Source organism: Meleagris gallopavo, chromosome Z (assembly GCF_905368555.1).
Source record: "Meleagris gallopavo chromosome Z, MGAL_WU_HG_1.1, whole genome shotgun sequence".
In the NCBI taxonomy this organism is placed as follows: Eukaryota; Metazoa; Chordata; class Aves; order Galliformes; family Phasianidae; genus Meleagris; species Meleagris gallopavo.
In genome coordinates, this window is record NC_139435.1 from 59,451,773 (window position 1) to 59,479,603 (window position 27,831).

At 38.0% G+C, this 27,831-nt stretch overlaps 1 pseudogene; it reads left to right on the forward strand.

Annotated features, from left to right (window-relative positions):
• Window positions 1–453: 453 nt before the first annotated feature.
• LOC146542327 (uncharacterized) overlaps window positions 454–27,831 on the forward strand; it is a 203,642-nt pseudogene continuing 176,264 nt past the window's right edge.

The following is a 27,831-nucleotide window of genomic DNA, read 5'->3' on the forward strand; positions in this document are numbered from 1 at the left end:
GAAATTGACTACAGTTTCCAGGAGCTTTCAGTACTCAGTACATGATCTCTGATTCCAGGTGACAAGGATGAACTGGTCTCTTTGCATCTGGCCAACACTTTCAAAATACGATCAGAAAATCCTTCTCTCCCATTTGCTTATTACCTGTAACTCATTTTTTATACATTATAAAATAACATATATAATATATATATGATATTATATATTATAAAATATAATATTATTAATTTATAATATTTAATTAAATTAAAAATATTTAATATATTAATAAAATATACTATATTACATTGTTCTACCATTATAATAAATTCTACCATTTGTAGTAAATTCATTTTTTCTCCTTATGTTAATTGGGTCGTTTTTGCTTGTCTTCTCCCCAGAAGGAGGGGTAAGAGGGTGAAAGAGGCTGGGAAGGCCTTCTCCCTCTTCTTTCCCCCTGCTGTGCATGAAACCATGACGGAGGCACTGGAGCAGGTTGCCCAGAGAAGCTGTGGATCTCCTATCCCTGGAAATATTCAAGGTCCATTTGGATGCAGCTTTGAGCAGCCTGATCTACTAGGTGGCAGCCCTGTCTTTGACAAGAGGTTTGGAATGAAATAATCTTCAAGATCCCTTCCAACATAAATAATTCCATGGATCTATGATCCTAAGAAGGTTTGTATCTTTAAATGGATGAGATGAATTAATCTACCTTCATTCTTGAGGAATAGTTATTTCACAAAACATCAGTGCCATGATGGTGTTTAGTATTTTAACATTTCTTCTTTGTTTATTCATTTCTTGTACACTTCTTCTGTCCAGTAGATTCAGTGATGATGCTAGAATGAAGTAGAATGATTATCTCAGACAGGTGAGTTTTACAGGTATGGAAATTTTAATTCACATGACTTATAATTTCTCTTTAATGAAGAAAGCAAGAGTCTCAAAATGGATCAAGAACAAATATTCTCCCAGTCATACCCATAGACTTAAAGGTTTTGGCTCATGGCTTTTTTTAAAAAAAAAAAAAAAACAAACAGTATTTGCTTGAAAATCCAGTATGTCTGAATTTTTTATTATTATCAACCATTCTTTAACCAAACAAATCAAAATGCAGTCAGTGTAAGGATGTCCTTACATTCATTTGTCTGCTACTGTTAATTTACTGCTTATGTAGAAAAAATTGCTAGTGTGATCTCTAATTAATTGATCAATTCATTGTGGAAGTGTCATAATACATGAATGGATACAGAATAGAAGAGTCACGTCCGCAGAATAGAAGGTTCCATTCTACAGAATAGAATCATAGAATCATGGAATCACCAGGGTTGGAAAAGACCCGCAAGATCATTCAGTCCAACCATCCACCTATCACCAATAGCATTCACTAAACCATGTCCCTCAATACAACATCCAAACATTCCTTGAACACCTTCAGGGTCGGTGACACTACCACTTCCCTGGGCAGGCCATTCCACTGCCTGACCACTCTTTCAGAAAAATAATATTTCCTAATGTCCAGCCTAAATCTTCCCTGGCACAGCTTGAAGCCATTCCCTCTAGTTCTACCACTAGTTACACAAGAGAAGAGCTCAATCCCCAGCTCACTACAAGCTCCCTTCAGGTAGTTATAGAGAGCAACGAGATCTCCCCTGAGCATCCTCTTCTCCAGACTGAACAATCAGCTGCTCCTCATAAGGCCTGTGCTCCATACCCCTCACCCTTCTTTGTCACCCTTCTTTGAACGTGCTCCAGGGCCTCAACGTCTTTCTTGCAGTGAGGGGCCCAAAACTGGACACAGTACTCGAGGTGCAACCTCACCAGAGCCAAGTACAGGGGGACAATCACTTTCCTGTTCCTGCTGGCAACAACATTCCTGATGCAAGCCAGGATGCCAGTGGCCTTCTTGGCCACCTGGGCACATTGCTGGCTCACATTCAGCTGACCATCAATCTATTCCCCCAGATCCATTCCCTCTACGCAGTCGACCAGCCATTCTGTCCCAAGCCTGTAGCATTGCCTGAGGTTGTTGCGGCCAAAGTGCAGGACCCAGCATTTGGCCTTGTTGAACTTCATCCCAGGCCCCAGCCCAGCAATCCAGCCTGTCCATATTCCTCTGTAAGGCCTTCCTACCCCCAGGTAGTTCAATACTTCCTCCTAACTTGGTGTCACCTGCAATCTCACTGAGGGTGCACTTAATGCACTTATCCAGGTCATCACCTGCCTTTCAAGAACCCATGCTGCCTGGACCTGATCCCCCTCAAGATGATCTCCTCTATAACCTTTTCTGGCACTGAGGTCGGACTGAAGGCCTGTAGTTCCCCAGATCCTCTTTATGACTCTTCTTGTTGATGGGGGTCACATTGGCAAGCCTCCAGTCATCTGGGACCTCTCCGATTGAACAGGAATGCTGATAGATGATGAAAAGTGGCTTGGCTACTTCTACCAGCTCCCTCAGCACCTTCAGGTGAATCCCATCTGGCCCCATGGACTTGTAGCAGTCCAGGTGGGGTAGTAGGTCTCTAACAGTTTCCACATGAAACTGTTTATTCTGCTTATTCTGCTCTGGTTTATTCTGCTCCCTATCCAGGGGGAAATTTGCTCTATTAAGTAGTGTTATTGTGCTCTTTTGTATCCATGATAATAAATAGGAGGCATTACTTTTGTAGCGATCTATGTCTCCTTCTTTCACATGGATTTTTTTTCTAGCGAAGAAAGGATCACTTCTTTCCGTTGAGTTAATTTTGTGGTCTACATAGGACAGAGAGTGGCATAAAACTTTTTCTCTCTGTACAAATTTGCTATAATGAGAAATGCACAATCAACATTCAATTCCATTCTATGCATTAATGAGAGCCCTTTAAAAGACTTAGATGGTTGTTATGGCTTACAAAATGTTCATTCCTTGGAATTTGTAGTGTAATATATCGAATCTTTGTACGCCAAGTACAGTAGAAACACAAAGGTAAGGTCTGTTAAGCTTTCCTTCACAACATTTAAAACAGGTCTATGGGGTCTCTTATAAACTGTAGCATGTGTGAGTAGATTTCGTAGTATCCAGACTAAGCAGCAGTTCAAGTTCTGTATACATAAATTACGAGATCCCTAGAAAAAAAAGGTGTTTGCATGATCGTTAGAATAGAAATACCTTTAGCTCCAAACTTTAGGTTTCAGCATGTAGTGTAAACTTGGTTCTCTTATGGACCTTTATTTGCATTGGGTTGGTTATTATACTTTGTTTCATTGCTTGACTTGATATCTCTTCAGTGGGAAAATTATTCTTGTAGCTGATTTTGTTTGTTTTACGTATTCAATCTTTTTTGCTTATTTTACTCATCCACTTCAAGAGGAAAAAAAGTGTGTAATTATGAAACATATGATTGTTATGAGCATAGAAAATGATTATTTATCTCACTTTATCCTAAATTTACACAAATAATTTTAGTTCAAATCTTCTGTTTATCTAATGTGTAATTAAATCTTTACAGATTATTTCATGCGCATATCTATAATATATTCATAAGAAATATCAGAACAAGCTAATGAATGTTCACACCACAATAATTATATTTACTTCTTTTATATATACTTAAAGAGAATGCATTAAAAATATTGAATTCTGTTTCTATAATTGTAGAATCATAGTATCATTTGAGATGGAAGGGACCTGTTAAGTTCATGTAGTCCAACCCTCCCTCAATTAAAAGGGACATCTACAGCTAAACTAGGTTGCTCAGAGCCAAGGAGACTTTCAAGGTCGTTCTGGATCAGGGGATGCTTTCTAAGCATACATTTAAGAAGCAAATATCATTATTGTGGTGTGAATATTCATTAACTTTTTCACTATTCACTTCTAGTCTGCAGTCTTCAGAGCAAAACTTCAGAAATGCAGAGACAAAACTGATGCCACTATTTTCACTGGGATAAAATGACTGTTTTAACATTTACTGCGTCTTTTCAATGTCTGTGCTATGCTTGGCATTAATTTTCTTGATGTTGTGAAAATAAGACTTTTTAGGGTAATTATAGAGATTCTAAAGGGATATTCAGATATCTGAGGGAAAAAAAAAAGAGGGAGGTGATTTTGAGTCTATCCTATCTTGTAGGACAGTCAGATTCCACATGAATGTTAAATTCATAGAATCGGAGAATATCTTGTGTTTAGCCTATGATCTTAAAGATCAGCAGGTTCAAATTTCTCTGCTTTGGGAAGGCTTGCCACCCACTAGATTAGGTTGCTCAAAGCCCCATCCAACCGGTACTTGCACACTTTCAAGGATGGGGCATCAACAGCTTCTCTGGGCAGCCTATTCCTCTGTCTCATTGTCCTTTGAGTAACAAATTTCTTCCTTAATCTTTTCTCTTTTAATTTAAAACCATTCTCCCTTATCCTATCGCTATCAGTTCATCTAGAGTGTTGGTCTCCTTTTTTTTTAATGTAATGTAAGTTTCTATGTGATTGGAATCTTATGTATGTGTTTCTACATCTACATCACAGGCTTCAGTGTAATACAGAGATATTTTATTGGATGATAAAAAGATAGCTTGTTCTTGCTGAAGATGTAATAGTGCTCATAAGCACGTTGATATGGTGAATTTATATGTAGATGTGTTGTTATAAAATTCTTTCTACAAATATGCTTATTAGTTCAGAAGGTTTTCTTGCTCTGCAAAGGAAAGAATGCTTCAAATCTTTTGCATAGCTCAGAGCCTATTGTTTTGTATTAATATGCAGTCATGGGATTCTGAATACATTAAACTACCTATACAATGCATGTGTACAAACATATCTGTTGGTAGCATTTATAACTAGTGAATCAGCTTATTTTTAAGTGTACAGTTTGTATCTTAAAATTTGGTCTCAAGGTATCATTGGATTATAATAATATTTCAGGAATAATTCCAATAAAATCTGTGAAGTTCTGTTTCCAATAAATTCTAGGATATATTACAAAAAGTACTGTAATAAAAAGTAAAAAAGATAGCACAACTCTGTTAATTTCAGATATGTCTCTTAGACTGTCACTTAAGGCTGGAGCAAATATGTTTGAAATTGTCACTGAGATTCTCTAATAAGTGCAATTGCATGTTTGATCTAAAGTAATTCTGGTGTTTTTTGAAGCAAGTCTTATTAAGGATTGCTAGACCTTACTTCTCTTTCTTGAAGAAATAATCTCAGTGTTAGGAATCAAGATAACTTTTCGAAACAAAGAAATGCCAAGATGGTAGAAAGGCAAGGGCATATCACAATGACATACTTATTTTTTTCCCTGCTACTTTTATCCTATATTACAAAGCCAGATACAAAACAAAAATGTGCTGTATGGAATTATTCTTTGATATCTGATAAACATAACTGAAGAATTTCATAGTTTGTTCATCACAACAGAGAATAACTTGCCATTTTTTAAATGAGCAATAAACTTTTCAATTATTTGGTTTTGATTCTTAACCATTGCAACAGAATACAGCAGAAATTTCAGCATGATGTAATGTAAAATGTTCAGTTCCTTCCTTTCACTGCTTCCACATAGATGTGACCAATGTTTTGATACACAGATATTTCTTCTCATAATAAGTCCTAATCCTTCAGGGATAAGAAGGAAAAGTATAGGCAGTGAAAACAGGGATAGATGGCATAGGAATAATAAAGGGATGCTGTCTGGACATGTAGAGATGGAATCATGATAACTAAGGCAACCAATATGTAACTGCACTTGGAACAGGATATGAAAAATAACCTGAAGGCTTTCTTTAACTATATATAACTTTAACCAGAAGATACAGGTTAAGGAAAGTCTATTTCTTGTTATAAATGAGAATGGAGAGCTGGTTTCAATAAACATGGAGAAGGCTAAGATACTCACTGTGTTCCTTGCCTCAGTCTTCACTGGCAGTCAGATTTTCAACACTTGTCATATCCAGGAACCTATAGGCAGGGGGTCAAGAGAATTAAATCCTTTGTACTGTAAAAGAAGAACAAGTCCGAGACCATCTCAAAAGACTGAATGTGTTCAAGTCTATGGTGTCTGATGACATGCAACCCAGTATCCTGAAGAAACTTGATGGTATGGTTATCAAACCGCTATCTGTCATATTTGAAAAGTTGGGATTGTCAGGCAAAGTCTCCAGTGCCTGGAAAAAGGGAAAAGTTACTCTCATTTTTAAGAAATGGAGAAAGAAAGACCCAGGGAACCACGGGCTTGACAGTCTCATCTCTGTGTGTAGGAAGATCATGGAACAGGTCCTTCTGGAAGTCATGCTAAAGCACATGAAAGATGAGGAGGTGATCCAAGTCAGCCAGCACTGCTTCACCAAGGACAAATTGTGCCCCATCAATTTGTTGGCCTACTGTGATGGAGTGACAGTGGACAAAAGAAGGACAGATGATGTAGTCCACCTGGAATTGACTCCAAGCTGATTGGTGCAGTCAGTACTTTAGAAGAAAGGGAAGACATCCAGAGGGACCTAGATAAGGAGAGGCTGGAGAAGTAGGCCCATGAGAACCTAATGATGTTCAATAAGGCCTGCACTTGGGTAAGAGCAATCCCAGGTATTTATACAAACTGGGGGAAGACCTTGAGAACAGTCCTGTGGAGAAGGACTTGGGGGTCCTGGTAGATGAGAAACTGGACATGAGCCAGCAGTGTGCACTTGCAGCCCAGAAGACCAACTGTGTTCTGGGCTGCATTAAAAGAGGAGTGACCAGCAAGGAGAGGGAGGTGATTGTCCCCATCTACTCAGCTCTTGTGAGGCCCCATCTGTAGTACTGTATCCAGGCCTGGGGGCCCCAGCACAAGAAAGATGCAGAGCTCTTGGAGTGGGTCAGGAGGAGGACCATTGAAATGATCAGAGGGCTGGAGCACATTTCCTATAGAAAAGGTTGAGGGAACTGGGCTTGTTTAGCTTGGAGAAGAGAAGGCTGTGGGAAGACCTCATTGTGGCCTTCCAGTACTTGAAGGGAGTATATAAACAGGAAGAGGAATGGCTGTTTACTCGGGTGGATACTGATAGGACATGTGGGAATGGTTTTAAACTGAGATAGGGGAAGTTTATGTTAGATAGGAGGCAATTTTTCACTCTGAGGGTGGTGACACACTGGAACAGGTTGTCCAAGGAGGATGTCCCATCCCTGGACGAATTCAAGGCCAGGCTAGATGTGACTCTGGGCAGCCTGATCTAGCGGTTGGTGACCCTGCACATTACAGGCAGGTTGAAACTAGATCATCATTGTGGTCCTTTTCAACCCAGGCCATTCTATGATTCTATGATTCTGTGATTCTATGATTCTATGATTCTATGATTCAATGACTTCTGCAAGGTCTTGGACATGGTCCCACAGCACATTCTTACCTCTTGTAAGAGATTATTTAATTTTCATTGTCTCAAAGTTTGCTGGGGACACAGATGGACTTGTTCAAGTCCTGGACAAGTCCTGGGCAAAGGTTGTGAAATGCTTTCTCTGATGGACATAGATGAACAAGTCGAGACACCTTTAAATTGGAAAAATTCAAATTTGAAGAACGAATTATTTGGTGGATAAACAATTGGTTGGATGGTTACAGCCATAGGATTGTAGTCAATGGATCTACGTCCAGGTAAAGTCTGATGTTAAGTGGTGTCACTTAGGACTTTGGGACTGGTGCTCTTTGTGAATGACATAGACAGTTGGATTGAGTCATCAGCAACCTTACTGATGACATCAAGCTGATTGGTGCAGTTGATAAAGTAGAAGGAAGAGATACTATCCAATGGGCACCACCCAGGCTTGAATATTGGGCCCACGTTAATCGAATGAGGTTCAACAAGGACAAGTGCAAGGTGTTGCTCTTAGGTTGAGGGCAATCCCATATACATATCCAAATTGGGAAAAGAACTCCTTGAGAGCAGCCAGGTGGAGAAGTACATGAGGTTCCTGCTGAACAAAAAGCTGGATATTAACCAGCATCACTGAATCTGCTGCCTGAAAAGCCAACTATAGCCTGAGCTGCATCAAATGTAGGGTGGCCTGCAGGGTGAGGAAGATAGTTGTCCCCCTCTACTCTGTCCTTGTGAGTTCTCATCTGGAGTACTACACCCAGACCTGAGGCCCCCAGTACAAGGAGAATGTGGAGCTGTCAAAGTGGGCCCAGAGGAGAGTTATAAAGATGATCAAAGGGCTGGAGAACATCTCCTGTATAAAAAGTTGAGAGGGCTGGGCTTATTTGCTCTGAAAAAGAGAACTCCAGAGACATCTCTTTGTGACCTTCCAATACTTGAAAGGAGCTTAAAAATAAAATTCAGACTGATTTCTTAGGCAGTCTAATAGCGTTAGAACAAGTGCAAGTGGCTTTAAACTAAAAGAGGGAAGATTTAGATTAGATCTTAAGAAAAAAAATCTTTATTCAAAGGATAGTGAGACACTCAAACAGGCTATCCAGAGAAGCTGTGGATGCCCCATCCCCAGAGACATTCAAGGCCAGGTTGGATGGGGTCCTAGGCAGCCTCATCTAATAGTTAACAACCCTGTCCATGGCAGAGAATTTGGAACTAGATGATCTTTAAGATCCATTCCAACCTAAGGCATTATATAATTATATAATTCTATGATTTCTATAAAAGAAATCAAAATTTCCTATAGCAATAGTAACTCAGAAGCAATTATTTTAAAGACAATGAATTCTCATTAGAATAAAATAATTTTAACTAGAAAATAAAAACTAAAAAAAGGAAGATATTGTTAAGACTGAGAAAGAATTTCAGTTCACTGGCTCAATTATCAAAGTAATAACTGATCTTAGTTATATATAGAACAGCATATATATTTCCATCTTCAGACTGCATATCTGCATCACTATTCAGAAGACTAACTTTGAGAATTTCCCATTGAGTTTTTTATTGCCCAAAATTAAAGTGTCATTAAAATCTTGATTTTGAAAATTATACAATTATATGTATGCAAAAATGGGTACATGACTGAAAACGTAATCTGTCGGTGGATGATGATTGTTCACACGAAGTATACAAGAGCCTAGATGTTACATTTTTTAGGAAACAAGAGATGTAATGCTAAGTTACTGAATTGAACAGAAAGGGATTTGTCTTCAAATGCTAGTAACACTGTGGGCGCTACCCTTTAAACACAGTCAAATTCCATGGAGACTTTAATGATTGTGTCTTTAGTTTTATACTGAGGTACCAAGAACAATTTGGTAAACTGTCATCACAATAACATCATTGCCAATAGCATGAACACATGGGGTTTATCCTTTATGCAGTTTATCAGTACTATTCACTTAACTGCAGAGATATTTATGTCAAATAATGAATCACCAAATTTCATCTTTTAAATGTGTATTCACAGTGCAATTGTATTTTTATACTAAAAGGTAGTAGAATAACCAGAAGTCTGAGCAGCAGTGCCCTAGGACAATAAAGAGAGACTGACATTCTTTGTTATATAATAGGTGAAATGTTTTGCATGTTGAACATGATTCCAGGAAGCATCCAAAATCTGTATTTGTCTTCTGAAAGTGAAATCACTTTGTTCTAGGTTCATTTGAAAGCAGTGCCATTTGTTGCTGAACTACAAACAAAAGTAAGTTACTTTCTTTATCTTCACCTTTCATTTCTTTGTAACAATACCAATTTCTTAAGCTGTTTCAATCTTGTGAGCTTATAGGTTTTATCAGCATTTTGAATGAATAGTGAACTAGAATAATAAGCCTCGTTTGCATGAAATCATTTTTATGTTCTATAGAAAGAATATTATTTCAATTCTTTTCTGAACCTTAAGACAGCATAAAACTATTACAATCCTTATACTCATGCTCTACTTATAAGATACTCCATGTGCCCTACAGTCAATTGATTTTGCAAATTAACTTTTTTTATTTTATTTTTTTATTATTATTATTTTTTTAAGACATTGCAAATAAACCATTTTCAAATCCTGTTTTAAGTTCTTCTTTGGCCTAACAGTTAAGATAAGCATGGGTCTTGGATTCTGTATATAATTGCTTGTTACAGTTTGACGAAATAAATATGCACGAGTCAATTACTGTTATCCTTATTTACCAAGGATCACAGATAAGGCATTTTATTTTCAAGGTGTCACGGTTTTATGATTTTTTGTTATAGGTATTCCACATCATAACATCATGTAAAGCACAGGGAGTTAAAGAGTTGGTGTTCCAGTTCCGTGGACAAATGATTTTTTGGTATCTGATTCTCAGAAGAGAAGAACTACATACCCCAAAGGACTTTGCATTCACAGGGGTAGATAAAACTCCTCACAAGTCATGAGACTGTCTCTTTTATGCTGCCTCTCAGTTTGTGTGTGCTCCCCAGCTGTTTGCCTTCAATTCAGATTAAGGCCTTTGGTTTTGGACACTCTGTCTCTTATTTTATTTTATTTAATTTATTAGCCTCAATTCCAATTATATATTGTATTATATTGTGTTATCTTGCAATCCGATATCACATTTAGTAAATTGACTTTCCTCCTCAGATCGTTGCTGCTGTTCTGTTTTTAGGTCCATCTCCCATTACCCTCCCCTTTCCCTTTTTTCTCCTTCCCTCTTTTCCTAGGGTGTGGGTCTGCTGGCCCCTGCCCCATTAGTCACAGAACTGGGCCGAACCAGCCTTTAAACCATCAGCACCCCCCCTCCCTTTCTTACTTTTTCTTTTTTCCCTTGGGTTGGAGGGTCTGTGGGCCTGCTGTCCTCCTGTCAGAGAGACAGACAGATCTAGAGATAACTCTGTGACACAAGGTTAGAATGACAAATCACTAAGAAAAAAACCTGACATTCCTAAATGCAGAATTGTCATAATGTCATCTGTACAATACTTAACACATATTTCTAGAAAGATGTACCATGCAATGGAGGTTACTTTGTTTTAGTACATTAAGTAGTTTTTGACAGTATTCTAGTCCAGTCCTCTAATTCTTACATAATCTCATAAGAATTACTTCATTTATGCTAATTATTAGAAGGTAGGAAATCATTGTGTTGTCAGCTACTACATGGATTTCTGACCATTTAATGTAGTCTAGCTTGTATTATGAAGGCTATGAAAAGGCTAATAGGAAAGCAAAAGTGGAGATACATCACTTAAAGACACAAACAATTTTTAATGTAATCTATAATAATTAAAAAAAATACAAAGAAACAACCTTTGAAACTTAAATCAGTACAGTTGAAAGAAACTTTAATAATACTTTGTCTTCAGAAACAAATTTGGTATTTTCTGCTTGTTGTATCCCTTTAAGATTATGATTATCAAAAGGTTTTACATTTAATTTCTTAGAGTACTACCTATAAAGGTTGGCAGAAAACAGTTGGAAAATCTCTAAAAACATCTATTTTTACTGCTGACTCATTATCAACATCCTCACTATACCAAATCCCTAACTGCCACATCTACACTTCTCTTGAACACTTCCAGGGATGGTGACTCCACCACTTTCCTAGGCAGCCAGTTCCAGTGCTCCGTCACCCTCACCATAAAGAAGTTCTTGCGCACATTTGTGCGGAACTTCCTATGCTCCAGTTTCTGTCCGTTTCCCCTTGTCCTGTCTCCACACACTGCTGAAAAGAGTCTGGCCTCACCACTATGGCCACCACACCTTAGATATTTATAGACCTGGATCAGGTCCCTCTCAGCCTTCTTTTCTCAAAGCTAAACAGACCCAGTTCACTTAGCCTTTCTTCATAGGGGAGATGCTCCAGGCCCTTCATCATCTCTGTGGCCCTCCGCTGGACTCTTTCCAAGAGATCCCTGTCTTTTTTGTACTGGGGAGCCCAGAACTGGACACAGTACTCCAGATGAGGCCTTACCAGGGCAGAGTAGAGGGGGAGGATCACCTCCCTCAACCTGCTGGCCACGTTCTTTTTAATGCACCCCAGAATGCCATTGGCCTTTTTGGCCGCAAGGGCACACTACTGGCTCATGGCCAACCTGTTATCCACCAGGACACCGAGGTCCTTCTCTGCAGAGCTCCTCTTCAGTAGGTCATCCTCCAGCCTGTACCAGCACATCCAATTATTCCTCCCCAGGAATACTCCCCAGATGCAAGACCCTACACTTGCTTTTGTTGAACCTCATCCGGTTTCTTACTGCCCAGCTCTCCAGCCTGTCCAGGTCTCGCTGAATGGCAGCACAACCTTCAGGTGTGTCAGCCAATCCTCTCAACTTCATATCGTTAGCAAACTTGCTGAGGGTGGCCGCTATCCCCTCATCAAGGTCATTGATGAAGATGTTGAACAAGACCGGACCCAGCACCGATCCCTGAGGAACACAGCTAGTTACTCATTGATCCAGTCTATCCAGATCTATCTGAAGGGAGTTCCTATCCTCAGGCAGATCAATATTTCCTCCTGCCTTGCTGTCATCTGCAACGTTACTGAGGATGCACTCAATCTCCTTGTCTAGATCATCAGCAGAGATATTAAACAGGGCCCTTGAGCATCTTTTTGCTGGTCACCAGCTGGATTTTTCCATTCACCACCAGTGAACTCCATTCACCACCACTTTCTGGGCCTGGCCATCCAGCCAGTTTTTAATCCAGTAAAGAGTGTACCTATCCAAGCCTCAGTCTGCCAGATTCTCCAGGAAAATGCTGTAAGAGACAATGTCAAAGACTTTACTTACCTAGACTGTAGTCTAGGTAGACTTTTTGTAGATGGCATCACGTTGGCAAGTCTCCTGTCTTCTGGAACCTCCCTGATTGACCAGCACTGGCAAATAATGAAATTGGCTTAGCAGTCACTTCTGTCAGCTCCTTCAGTATCTTTAGATGGATCTCATGTTACCCTTTGGGCTTGCTTTAGATATGCATCTAGGTGGACTTCCTTCAATATCCTCATTTACCCATTTCTCAAACTCCAGAGCCTCATGCCTGCTGTGCAAGGACACCTGGTAAATAGGATAGGCTGGGAGAGAGTTAATCTACCATCCTATGTGGAGCCCTGTTTCCATTCCTCCCTTTCTCCTATGTCCTTTCCTTCTACCTGCTGGTTTGAAGTGAGGGGTTCCACTGCTTCTTCTGAAGTGTCACCCGAGTTCCTTTATTGCAAGTATTGCAGGGTGTGGCTCCATCTATCTATCTTCCTTTCACACTTCCTAATCCTATTTAATATTTCTACCTCTTCCTTTAGCTACTACATCTTCAAGTTACTCTTGGTTTGGTATTTCTCAAATAGTTAACCCAGACATGCTCTATCTGGGGCCCACGTACCCCATGCCACCCAGCTCAGCCCCACCTACAGCAACTCTCCTATGTCATCATGGCAATGGCTCTTTCCTGCAGAGCAGTCTGGACTTGCCTCAGGCACATACATTTCTCAGAAGAAAACAAATATTGATCTCTAATTGGCACTGCCTGGGATGAAACCAGAAAAAGGAGAGGGCTCAGTGCAGAGCTAAATCAAGTTATGTCGAAAAATTCTATGCATTTTGTTACGTTGTGTAAACACAATCTTGTGAATAGCAAAAAATATGCAGCCTTGCCTTGCTTTCTGTTTTGATAAAGGAATTTGAGAACATTCAAGATTGCCAAAAAAATCATCAATTTTTTGCTACATGGACAATTCTATTTCCAGTTGGCATAAATGCATAACCTGCAAATTTTGAACTGGAATATATAGAACTGTAATCAACTATTCAACTCAAAAATTTGATTATGCCTCTTTACTAGACTTTTATAAGACCTGTCTGACCGCGGAAAAATATCCCTTACTTCACAATCACGTCTTACTGGTGTCATTATATTTTAGTAATATGTACAGTTATTTTCAAGGAATAAATATAGGAAAAGTAAAATTTCATCAAAAATTTCTGATGAACGTATTGAGAACTCTGTAAGAATTACATCTACTGCCATTGAACTAGACTGATGCATTAGCTTCATAAAATAAATAAATAAATAAATAAATAAATAAATAAATAAATAAATAAATAAAATATTCCACTAATTTTGTTTTCTGCCCACAATTTTTTAAACTAAACAAACAAACAAACAAACAAAGGTTTTGTTACTTATACACATGTATTATATTACTATTATATATGCAGTCCGAGACAAATCCTCTTCACTCAATGAGCCTAGGAAAGCTAAAAATTTGGACACTGGTGAGTTAATCCATTGCTTATTTGGCATACATGCAATACTCCAGTTTTGCTTTGACCACATTACTGTCAATAATAATAATCAATAATCAATATCAAAGCAATTGTGTGTTGTCAAGCATGCTTCATGATCATGTTCGTTAATTTAAAAATGGAAATTCTGTGAGTTAATAAAAACACAAGAAATATGTCACGAGAGGTCACGAGAAAAACAGGTTTATATTTTGTTTTAACAAATTCTCAGAAGGAGAACAGGTCCATCGCAAATCAAAGTTCAACAGTAGAAAGGACATTCTGGAAACATTTTAAATTTTTGAAATAAAGTTTTTGGATGTATGTGTCAAATTTTTGAGGGAGATTCTTCATCTATTTGTGATCCCCATATATTTTATCTCACTACCATTGTTTTGATGTATAGATTATATACTCATGATTTTTTGCATAGGAAATCTTGACTTGCTTCTACGTTCCTGTTTAAATCTGTTTTGATTTAGTTTCTCATTTAGAAATGTTCTTGACATATAGTTGACTGTAGGAAATGGTTTTTTTCAAAATGTATCAGTATCTGAATATCCAATTAAGAAGTAAAGCTATCTGCCATACAGTGAATGACAGCACAGCAATGTCAATAATGTATAGTCACTGAGATTAAATTAACCTCTCCCTTAGGATATCCAGGCCATGCCTGAAAAACTATAAAGAATACTGCAAAAATGTACCTTTTAAAATGGTTAAATAGGTTGCAACAAATTATTCTTCCATCAAATGATTAAAGAACTTTTCCTGCTACTGTATAAAAAAATACCAAATTCACACTTTTACGAAAATATTTTGTAGAAAAACAGAGAAAGTATATAATGGATATTTGTATAGGTACAGATCTGGGTACAGTAAAGCATGGAGATATACCAAAAAACAAATTGTAATAAGGTTTTCTTGTGGTTTTTGTTTGTTTGTTTGTTTTTGTTTTTCTTTTTCTTTTTCTTTTTTTCTTCCATGTTTGTAAATAACCCACAGTATTAGGAAGCCTGAGATTTATCAAAAGAGATTTAGGGCCCTGGGGAGACACAGTAGGACTCAGAATCACAGGCAGAGTCTTCTTCAATCCTTCCAGTAACAATGAAAGACAGGGAAAGAAACAGACTACAGCAGGTCATGAATGCCAGTCTCCAATACTGATGGTTCTCTAAGGTTTTATGGAACTATGAGATTGCTAATTAATTTTTAAGCAATGGAGTCTAAAATAAAATAGAAAATCAGTAAATGTGCTTTTATATTTTTTTTCTGTTTTTTTTTAATCAAAATATTGCTCAGTGCAATTTTTCTACAAACTCCTTCCTGATCTAAGCCTACCACTCAAATAACTATTGTTTAGAAAAAAAGGCTGACTATGCTCTTAATCTCTAAATATACTTGTTACCAATGCTATTTCATGTTAAATATATATCATTATATTTTCTTATATCAATATTTATATTTATATAATTAATATATATATTACATTATATTAACAATCCATATTAGAACACATTGCATTACACTATATTTTTTAAATTAGCAGACTAAAATTGTCTTAATCTGATTGAATCTGATTCTAATCCCCTATATATTTGGTACAGCAACAGTGACACTTAAATGACTTATTTTTCATCCAAAACAAATTAAAATGATCATTAAAATCTATAATTACACATATTGCACCAGGTCTTAATCATCTAGGTGAGAAATAATAATAATAATAATAATAATAATAATAATAATAATAATAAAGTTAAGCTTAATCACATCAATATAACTTTCCTGTATAATATTTTCTCAATCAATCCGCAGAAACAAATATCTGATTAAGATAGTGTTAAAAAACAATCAGCTTCCAATACTTCGGTGTGCAGTTGAAGCCACTTTTCATACAGATCAATTGTTACGTTTGATCTTTATACAAGTAAAAAAGAACTGGAGTGACCAAAACACAAAAGTTAAATTCTGAATAATGACAAAGTTTGTGAATACTGACACCTGTTTGTAAATATAAAATGGCAGAATTTATAAAATAAATGACTCCTTAGGAGGTCTTTGATTTCTGGATAGAGATAGGAAATGCTTAATCTGATTTGGTTCATTCTGAAGATGTGTGATGTTTTTTGTTGTTGTTGTTGTTTCTTTTTTTTTAACAAAAACAAAAGAACAAATAATTAAAAAAAAATCTGTTCTTAATACAAACATTATAGTTTGCTTACCCAGGAAATGGGTAAATGGGGAAATTGGCTATGTAATGCCATAAAATGCAGACATTAAGAATGTCTCCATTAAAGACATTTATATTCTGATTTGTAATAAGAGTGAAATATGTAAATTTGTGAAATAAATGAATAATTTTGGTAAGAGTGCTTGTCAAATTAGATATGTTGTAATAGTTGCCAGCAAAAAACTTCTGCCCACTCTACCTGTCAAGGAAAAAAAAATAAATTAATAAAATAAAAATCATTTTTAGATGTATGAGTCCTTTATTTAAGGCTTTCTACTTTGGTGTTTTTTCACTCTTCTGCTGTGAAATCTCTACACAAACCACATGGAATTAATTACTAAAGACTGTATACATCTCTCTGGGCATTAAAATGATATTTACACAATTTGTAAATAAAAAAAAAATCTGCCCTCCAATTTCCATTTCAGAAAGGAAAGTCATAAACTGGTAAAGCTATTTTCTGTAAGAATGTGAAAATGACAAGAGCCTATATTTGCAAGAAGTAGTTGGCTTTTTCTCAAATGCAAATTTTACAAGCTCAGCTGGGTATGCAATGTTGCATACATTGTTTTTCATCACCTAAAATTGTTATCTGAAAAGTACTTTTTGCAAAATTATTGGTTTTTTTACTGCAACCACAGCAGAAAAGAAAAAGAATAGGTACATATTTTGAGCTTCTTGCTCAAGAAAACAAGAAAAGAAGCAAATCTGAGAAATGTAATTGAAATAGAAGACTGATATTTAGGACTGTTTGAAAACAGGACTGACTTAATTAAGCACCTATTTCTGTCCTAAAATCCTAAATATTTCCATAAATACATTTTCAGCAATATGTAAGTATCTCTCAGTGAAAGAAATTAAAATTTGTTACGAGAATGAGTATCCACCCCAAGTTAGTGGGTATCTATGTAGAATCATAGAATCATAGGATGGCTTGCGCTGAAAGGGACTTTAAAGACTCTACCACCATGGGCAGAGTTGCCAAACACTAAATCAGGCACCAAATCAGGATGCCCAGGGTCCTGTCCAACTCACCCTCAAACACCTCCACAACTACTCTGGTCAGCCGGCTCATTTCCTTTTGAGTAAAAAATCTCCTCCTGACATCTAATCTAAATTCCCCTAAGTTTTAGTTCAGAACAATTCTCTCTCATCCTTCCACTATCAGACCATGTAAAAAGTCTGTCTCCTTCCAGATTATAATCACTTTTTAAATATTGGAGAGCCACAGTGAGCATGAGGACACCCATCTCCCTCAGTTTTTCCACTCTGGAGAGGTGTTCCAGCTTTCTGATATAGGTATTAACAATCAAAATGTAGAGTAGACTTAGCCTTCAGCTGCTAAGCTTCACTATGATATAAATGACTATTTCCAGACTGTTCAAAATTAGTCAGAATTCAGCAAGTTGTTTTGATAGACTAATTGGAAACTTTCCATCATCTTGGTGCACCTTGATGCTTGCCTAAGAGGGCTCACTGTCTCTATCTAATAAATAGAGAGCATCATAGGTGAAAAATAGAAAAATATCTAGAACAATTCTGCAACAATCTAGAAAATGTTTACACTTACCTTATTTCAGTTAAAGTAAGGTACAGTATTTTATTGAGTGAATAGTGGAATTAGAGTGCTACTTTTACAGTGGTCAGTGCTTAAAAGGTATAGCTATGTTCCCCCTCTCTCCTTATGGATTGTTAGTGTGGATTGTTCCCTGAAGCATGGAGATCAATAACAGAATACTTTATTAGGCAAGTATTTAAAACAAAACAAAACAAACAAAAACAAACAAACAAAAACCCTGTGGAGATTTACAAGCAGTATTTTTTAATCAGTGTGTTCACCTCTGTGTCACTGTGTAACCGTCTAAGGTCTGAGACCTCTGAAGTCTCTCCTACAAAAAAAGAATGTGACTCTAACTCCATAACTACTCTTTCTACAAAACTCTGCCACCTTAGTGCAACCAGTATAATTTGCTTTCTGTGTGCTGTGTTAAAATAACTATGGCATATGGGACAATTGAAAGCAAGAGATTTAGCAAGAATTGTATACCTGTACACCTCAGCAACAATATAGAGCCATAAATCTTTCTATCTTACAATATTTGTGTCTTTAAAGGAAGCCTAATTCAGAGGCTGGAGTTTCCAAAGGATGTAAACTGTCTTCTGCTTGATTCTTTATTGTTCTCTTTCTTAGTCTAGGTTTAGAATAAACATCAGTGAGTTGCCAAGCCAGCCAAAAGCGTAATCACTAGAGGAAATTATGAACTGCTCTGAGTGCTTGCGATTGAGATAAACCATTAAACTTTTTCAGCAAGGCACTTTTCTAAAGGGCAAGGAAAGGGAAAGGGAAGAGGAAGAGGAAGAGGAAGGGGAATTGAAGGGGAAGGAAAAGGGAAGGGGAAGAAAAGGCAAGGGAAGGAATGATCTTCCTTGCTGCCAGCTACCATACCATTTTCCATTTGTCTATCCTGGTGGCTGCCTTCTTTATTTGCAGGGAATGGCAGCAGTTACTCTTGAGCCAACCCACAGCACCTCAGACACCTTCTTGAGAGCTGTTCAGTCCTGGCGAATCACTATGCTTCCCTGCAGTCTACCTGGCTAAGGAAACCCCCCTGTATGCTACTGTCCTCCACTCTGCTGCAGAATGTGTCTGCATCAGAGCTGGTAACCATCTAGGGATATAAAAAAAAAAAAGGAACTGAATTAGTATAGAGCTATAAAATTGCTCAAAATAGTCTGTATGAGAACCACTAAGACATACCAGTAGAGATTCATCAGAGATTCATCAGTAAATGCTGTAAAAGGCGCAATTTCCTGTACTTTATCATAATTAAAGAAATCAAATGTAAGCCTTACATTTATTTCTCTCCCCCATCAGTTGTTGAACCTATGAAACCTCCTATCATTCATGGAAGTGTTTTTCTCTTCAGGTCATTTGTTGCTTCCAGCTCCTGTTCATTGTAGATTCTTTCTACTAAAGTCATAGAATCATAGAATCATAGAATCACTCAGATTGGAAAAGACTTTAAAGATAATTGAGTTCAACCACGACCTAACCATACTACCTTAACTCTAACAACTCTCCACTAAATCATGCCCCTGAGCACCTCATCCAAACGGTTTTTAAACACATCCAGGGATAGTGATTCAACCACCTCCTCGGAAAACCTATTCATGTGCTTAACAACTTCTATAAAGAAGTGGTCCCTGATATCCAACCTAAACCTCCCCTGGTACAACTTGAGGTCATTTCCTCTCATCCTGTCACCCATCACCAGTGAGAGAAGACCAACCCCCTCTTGCTGCAGTCAGCTTTGAGGTATTTGAAGAGAGCAATATGGTCTCCCCTCAGCCCCCTCTTCCCCAGACTAAACAGCCCCAGTTCCTTCAGCTGTTCCTCATAGGGCATATTCTCCAAGCACTTCACTAGCCTTGTTGCCTTGCTTTGGGTCTGGTCGAGCACATCAATGTCCTTTCTGTACTGAGGTACCCAAAACTGAACACAGTACTCGAGGTGCAGACTCACTAGTACTGTGTACAGGGCAGGATTACTTTCATAGTCCTTCTCACCACACCATTCCTGATGCGGCAAGCCAGGATGCTGTTGGCCTTCTTTGCCATCTGGGTACACTGCTGGCTCCTATTTAGCCGACTGTTCATCAGTACACCAAGGTCCCTTTCTGTCAGGCAGCTTTCAAGTCACTCTCCCCAAGCCTGTAGGGTTGCCTGGGATTGTTGTGACCAAAATGAACTTGGCTATACTGAAACTCATACAGTTTACCTTGGCCCATCAATCCGGCTTATCCAGGTCCCTCAGTCAGATCAACACATCCTCCCAACATGGTGTCGTCTGCAAACTTACTGAGGGTGCACTCAATCCCCTCATCAAGATCATTAATAAAGATGTTAAATTGAAGCGGCCCCAGTACTAAGCCTGGGGGACACTGCTCGTGACAGGCTGCCAACTGGATTTAACTCCATTGACCACAACTCTTTGGGCCTGGTCATCCAGGCAGCATTTCACCCAGCAGAGCATATGCCCATCCAAACCATGGGCAGTTAGCTTCTCCACGAGAATGTTCTATAGTCAATTCTATTTTGGCTCCAGCAAAAACAAGAACTGAATCTATTTGTTGCTTATGTCAGCTATACAACGCTGAACATTTACTGTCCTAATAACACATATTTATTTTTTGTCTTCCTAAAATCTTTTTCAGAAATCCTGCCAGGCTGCTGAAATGTCATCAGAATGTATGCCAGAGGTCATAATCTCTACAGGATTTCCCTAAGCGTTCCTGCCTCAGGGAGCTAGGACCCTGGTGTCTGCACTTCACAGTCAAAGAGGATTTGGTTAAGGGAACCAAATACCAACATCTGTCTGTATAGTGAATACTATTCTTGAATAATCTGCTAAATATCCTAGGTGTGCCAAATAGATGTCGGTGAAAAATTAATTACGTACAAATAATTGAAGAAAATTATGATTATTAGTAATTATTTATCTGGATAGAAAATCCTACAAAACAAATCCAGATGTGTCAGTGGTTTACAGGCCGGTTTGGCCCAGTTCCATGACGAATGGGACAGGGGGACCCAAGGACCAATGTGCCTGGAAAGGGAGGCAGGGGAAAAAGAGGAAAGGCTAGGGAGATGGGCCTGAAAACAAAACAGCAACAACAATTTGAAGAGGAAGGCTAATTTACTAAATATAATATAAGAACGCAAGATAAGAGAATATGATACAATATAATTAGAATTTAAGCTAATAAATCAAATAAAATGAGAGAGAGAGTGTCCAAAAATTGAAGGTCTTACCCTAGTGCCGAAGGTGAGATGGCTAGGGAGCACATACATGGCCGAGACAAGCAACAGAAGAAGAGGGCAGTCTCATGACTTATGAACAATTTTATCTTTCCCTCTGAACAGAAAACAGTACAACACAAAGTCCTCTGGGTTACGTAGCATGCAGTTCTTCTCTTCCGAGAACCAAGTACCCAGAATTATCCACGATCCGGAACTGGAGCATTAACTATTTAACTCCCAATGCACTACATGTTATGATGTGGAATATTGATAACCAAAAACATAAAACCATTACAAATTGAAAGTTAATAGAATCATGAAATCATAGAATCATAGAAATCATGGTTTTGTTTGGAGGGCACGTTAAAGATTATCTAGTTCTAGCACCCTGCTGTGGGTGAGACAACATTTCGTGTGAGACAGTGCCAAATGCTATACACAACTCCAGGTAGCTAATGTTAGTTGCTCTTCTTTCCTGGTGGCAGTTCTGAAGTTTCACCATTGAAAGCCTGTAAGTTTGCCAGGAGTCATCTGCCCTCACTGAAGACATGTTGGTTTTACCAGTCATCTCTGTGTTCTTCATATGTCTTAGTGTATCTTCTAGGGGTAACTACTCCATGATCTTGCCAGGTACATATGTAATAGTAAATGGCCTCTTCCCCAGATCTTGCTTTTCTCCCCTTTTTAAAAATTGGGATTATATTTCTCCTTCTCTGTTACCTGGATACTTCATCAGAATGCCATGGACTTCTTATAGTGACTTAGCTACTTAATCTGTTCTGTCAGGATGCATGGCTGCATATCAACAGGTCCCATGGATATCTTCACCTCTGGTTTACTTGGATGGTCTTGAACTTGGGTTTCTCCTGCAGTGAGCAGTTTTCTGTTTTCGCTGTTGCTGTAGCTAAAAAAATTTTAATGCTTCTCCACATCCTGAGTAAACAATTCTCACATTTCCTTCTGGAAAAGGCTCACATTTTCCTTAGACTTCCTTTTACCACTGTTGTACCTATAGAAACTCTTCTTGTTGCCCTTGATATTCCTTCCCATATTTAGTTCCATCGAGACCCTAGCTTTCCTAATCTGATTCTTGAGAATAATTTATTGCTACTTCTCTTAGACTGTGATTACTTCCACCCTCTGTAGTTGTACTCTTTGTGTTTTTGATTGTCTAGGAGCTCCTTGTTCATCCATGTTGGCCTCCTGGTATTTTTGCCTGACTTCCTTTTAGTTTAGATGCATCACTGGTTTACAGAGAGACACTTATGCTGGGTCCCTGATTAAGCTATGTTTCTAACTGGAGTGGCTAGTATTCTGTTGTGCTGTTCTTCTCCTAACTGCCTGTGATCTTTCTCCAGGCTCTGGACATCTATTGCATTGATATTAAATTAATAAGATGGAGGATGGATTGAAGTTCTTCTCATCCTCATCCAAGCTTTAGTTTTAAATCTTTTTCACCAGTTTGGCAAGCTCATAGCAAAAGATTTTCTTCCCCTCCATTGACAAATGGGCCTATCAGTAATTAAATTTCTCAGAGGAAATCCCATGGTCTAAGCAGCTGGAACTGTGGCTGTAACATCAGACCTGTAATCATTTGTTGATTTGCAGATTCAAGTAGCCTTTTCAAAACTCTTCCCTTTGACCAAGACAGTTGATGAAAAAACTAACTATGATCCCTTACTGTTGCTCACATTGCTCTGTAGTTGTATTTAATACTCCTGAGGCTGATCCTAGCTTTATCACTAGTGTCCACATAAACTACAGCTGTGGATAAAACTCGGTGGTACCCTCCAGCACCCACTGCCAGGCAGTAAGAGACGCCCCACCCGGAAGGGCCAGATCCCATGACTTCCATAATGTACAGGTACATAGGTACCTGGAATTGGAACATTAACACTTTAACTCCCAGTATACTACTTGATGTTTTGATGCGGAATATTGAAAACCAAAAAAAAAAAAAAAAAAAACCAAAACCATAAAACCATGACAGTCAGAATGGCCTTTTCTCTGAAGAGGCAGTTTCTTTTTGTGTCAACTGCCCAATTGTACTCCATTTGCCCATCCTGGTGGCAGTGCTCCACAGAGCTGCCTTCTGTATATGTGGGAAATTGCAACAGTTAGTCCTGAGTCTGCTGATAAGTCCTCAACCACTTTCTTGAGAACTGCTCAGTTCTGGCAAGTCATTGTGTTCCCCTGGAGTCTGCCTGGGTAAGGAAACCCTCCTGTATGATTCCATCCCCTGCTTCACGGCGTAATATGCCTACACCAGAGCTGATCACCTCAGCAAGTGACAGCATGAATGAACTTATGCTTCTAGTTAGAATCAAGCTGTATTTACTATCTTATTTTTACAAATTTTATAAAGATAGATAGTCTTATGAGAGTACATTTATGTAGTGTTATATAAAATTCTAAACCGAAACATTAAATGAGCACCTGTGTGAACAAATTCCTAAAATATATATTAGTCTTCTCACAAAATACAGCTATACCAGGTCATCTATAAAATGCATTATTCAGACATTCAGACAAGATCACATTTAGTGGTATCAGTGGCTAAACAGGTGACATCAGTGTATCTGTAAACTGTGTGACAAAAAGCAATGGAATATTGAATGCATAAATTTGCATGTGTGCCAGTTAACAATACCATGGATTGAGCATCATTTGTTCAGTATAGAGAAAGCAATATTTTTTAATCCTGTTCTACTCCTAAGGTAAAATATAAATTAAAATGTAGAATACGTTTCCTCTTGAGGTGTTTCAGTATTTGTAATTGCACTCTTGATCTGGTCACTATATCTTTTAACAAAAGCAAGCACTGCCAGCAATTTTCCATTCCATGCACTGTGGAATAATATAGTGCAGCAGAAGGCAGTTTTCACCCCTTATACTTATGGAAATAAAAGAAAGCAGAAAGCACCTGAAGAAACATATGTCAAAATCTTTCTCCTTTTTTGCCCTACTTCTTTGTAAGAAGTGTGTGGTCAGTACTCTTCAGTAATTGGGACCAGGGGGCTCAGGTGAATTTTAATTTTGGTGGTTCTAAGAAGGTGAAATAATCCTGTGAAAGGATTCTCAGTTCAAAAGAAAATTTCTTGTGGAAAAATGGAAGTTATTCTTCTAGTTCTGAACCATTGTTTCATTAAAAAAGGAGAATGCACAGGATATCATTGTACACTGTACTCCAAAGGTGGATAGACGGTAGAAAAGTTTCCATCTATATTTATTGGAAGGGTCTGTGTATTAATTACTAATGATCTGCACATGTTCTGAGCTAATTTGTCACCTTTCTCTGTTTATCCTACTAAAAATGTCTAAGAACAAGATCACTAGACTTCAGTTGTGCTGTTTTTTCACCCTTCATTTCTACTTTACATTTAATCCAACCATTGCAGGAAAAAAATCACAGAAGCTAGAAATTACACTAGAATTGATGCATTTACAAACAGGACTGGCGCAAGCAGTACCACCTTAAATTAGGTTAACAGTATTCAGATATCTTTAGTGTAATGAATTGAAATATTTCACACAATTCAAAAGTTTAAGAATGGATAATAAAACTAAGAGCAGTAAACAACATGGGCTTAGAAATAACAAATCAAAGTATATATTTTTTCAGTAGTTTTCCAGAACTAAAGTGTGAAAGGAATACATAAGTATGAAAACGAATATATGGTATGCAAAGAGTTAGGGGAAATTTAATAGCATCTCTCTCAATTCATTCATAGATAAATAAATTATATGGGCTAGTATAGCTTCCTTATTATATGGTCCAAAAATCTAGGTGGCTGCTAAGAGAGGAGTAGTAAATTATATCAATGTCATTGGAAAGGACCATGGGTCAGTGTTGAGAAAATAACTTTACTTAAAAAAATAAGCTAGTTACATTTCATTGATTAAAAATAATTCTGTTGCAGAGTGTGCTATTTAAATATCACTTCTTGCTGTTAGTTTCACTGAGGAACTGATTTAGAGAAAGGGATTTAACAGCAAACTAAAATCCCATAATTAAGCCTTCAGAGACTGTGTCTCAGTATGGAAAATCAAATTATCTTAGATGTACTGAAGCAATTTTATATATAATAGAAATCATGAAGTTTCTAATTTGGGGGAGAAAAGCTATCACAAAGAGCAGTTTTATAGTGAATGGCAATAATACGTTTTAATTAAAACCAAATCCAAGTAGTATAGTGAAGTTCTCTTCTTGTGGCTAGAGGGACAGCCATGTGACAGAACAGTGTCAGTTCTGATTAAAAAGCAACATTTGTAGTCAATATTGATTATTTTTAGCATATGATCTTAATTATCCACATAATGCAATAGTGTACAATAAACGAATCAGATACATTCTCCCTTCTCTATCAGTTAAATATTTCACTTTAATATTTGACTTTAATACAGGACTACAGGTACAAAAAAAGACCCATGGTTAACATAAGGATGTCATAAAAGCAAATAAAATATTCATTAAAACCATGGTAGCTCAATTGAATTAACAGCTATTTTGAATTTTTTGATTTTTTTTTTCTTTTAGTTGTGGGCAACATTTAATTGTACTTCACATATTGAAGTCAGAATGGAAAATGTTATGAAAAACAAGTTAGTGTAGGTTACTGTTATTCTGAATTCATTTTTCCTTCACATGTATGTCAGTTTGGCTTCTAAAGAAGCATCTTGAAATACGTGATTCCACATACACCTATCCAACATCCACACAGGGAGTTAGCAGATAGACTAAGTACCAACTGTTTGCTGAAGACAGTTTCATGTCTGTCAGTGCACAAAGCTGGTATATAAAGCACAGTGGTATTTCAGCATTACACTAAACTGCAACTTGTTTAACTCCAGCAGTATTCAGCATGGGTTCCTGCCAGGACTCTGCAGTCTGGTAACAGACTTCCTCCCATTTTGGCTGATTAATTTGCTTTGAAGTTGCCACTAGGAAGTCCTTCAAACAACAATACTAATGTGTTTATCATTTTTATACTGAGAATTACAATCTACATTTACAAAGTTAATATGAAAGATGTGTATATGTCATCATTGAGTTGTCCCATAGATCATGCGAGAGCTCCTCAGAGAAAGTAGTGTTACCAATACTCCATCCAAAATCTTCTTGCATATCTCTAGTGATAACTGCATCTGCTGCTTTCCTAAAGTGCCTATTCACCAATTTGAGCAACATGGGAAATTATCAGGATGAGCTGGAGATCTGTGTACGGTTGCAGGGCTGTGACCTCATTGCAATCATGGAGATATGGTAGGACAGCTCACATGACTGGAATGCTGTCATGGAATATTATGTCTTCTTTAGGGAAGATAGGCTAAAGAAGGAGGCTGTCGTGGTTTTATGATTTTGGTTATCAGTATTCCACATCATAACAGTATGTAGTGCATTGGGAGTTAAAGAGTTAATGCTCCAGTTCCATGGATCATGGATAGTTCTGGGTACCTGGTTCTCAGAAGAGAAGACCCAAAGGACTTTGCGTTATTCTATTTTCTTTTTCCTGTTCAGAGGGAAAGATATAAACTGTTTGCAGATGACAAGACGTGCCCTTTTCCCATTTTGCTTGTCTTGGCCGTGTGTGTGCTCCCTGACTCTCACCTTCAGAATTAGATTTTTTTTAAAACACTTTCTCTCATCTTACTTGATTTATTATCTTCAATTCTAATTATATTGGATCATATTGTGTTATCTTGCATTCTAATATTATATTAAGTAAACTAGCTTTCCTCTTCAGATTGTTGCTGCTGTTTTGTTTTTAGGCCCATCTCCTTACCCTTTCCCCTTTTCTCTCTTCCCATTTTCCTTAGGTCCCCCCACCCTATTAGTCAAGGAACCAGGCTGAACCAGCCCGTAAACTACTGACAGGGTGAAGAATGTGTAGAGAGCTTGTGGGTGAAAAATAAGAAGTGGGCTTGTATGGGTAACAATCCTGTGGGGGTATACTACAGGTCACCAGATGAAGAGGATGAAGTCAGTGAGGCCTTTCATAAGCAACTGGAAGTAGCCTCTCAATTCCAGGCACTGCTTCGCATGGGGGACATTAATCATCCATACTTCTTGTGGGTAAGTGACGTGGCCAGGTACACATCATCCAAACACTTCCTGAAATGCGTTAAAGATAATTTTCTGATGCAGATGGTGGAGGACCTAACAAGGCAGGGGATGCTTCTGGACCTTGATCTTATCAACAAGAATGGGTTTGTTAGGGATTTGAAGGCTGAGGGCACCTTGGGATCATGAGATGGTGGAGCTCAAGATCTTGAGCAGAAGAAGTAAGGCAAAAAGTACGATTGCTCCCCTTGACTTTTACTGAGCCAACTTCAACTTTTCCAGGTTTTCTTGGAGGTATCTCATGGGCTAGGGTGTTAGAAGGTAAGGGGGCCCGTGTGAGTTGGGCAATGTTTAAACAGCACTTCTTCCAAACTGAGGTTCAGTGCATCCCTAAGAACGGGAAATAGGAAAAGGAGGCGGGACACCTGCATGGTTGAACAAGGAGCTTATTGATAAAATCAAAGGGAAGAAGAAGGTCTATGAAATGTGGAAAAAGGGCTTGTTCTCTTGGGAGGAGGATAGGAGTGTTGTGAGGACCTGGGCGGATGTGACAAGAAAGGCTAACGCCCGCCTGGAGTTGAAGCTGGCAAAGAACATAAAGGATAATAAGAAGGACTTTTTTCAAGTATGTCAACTG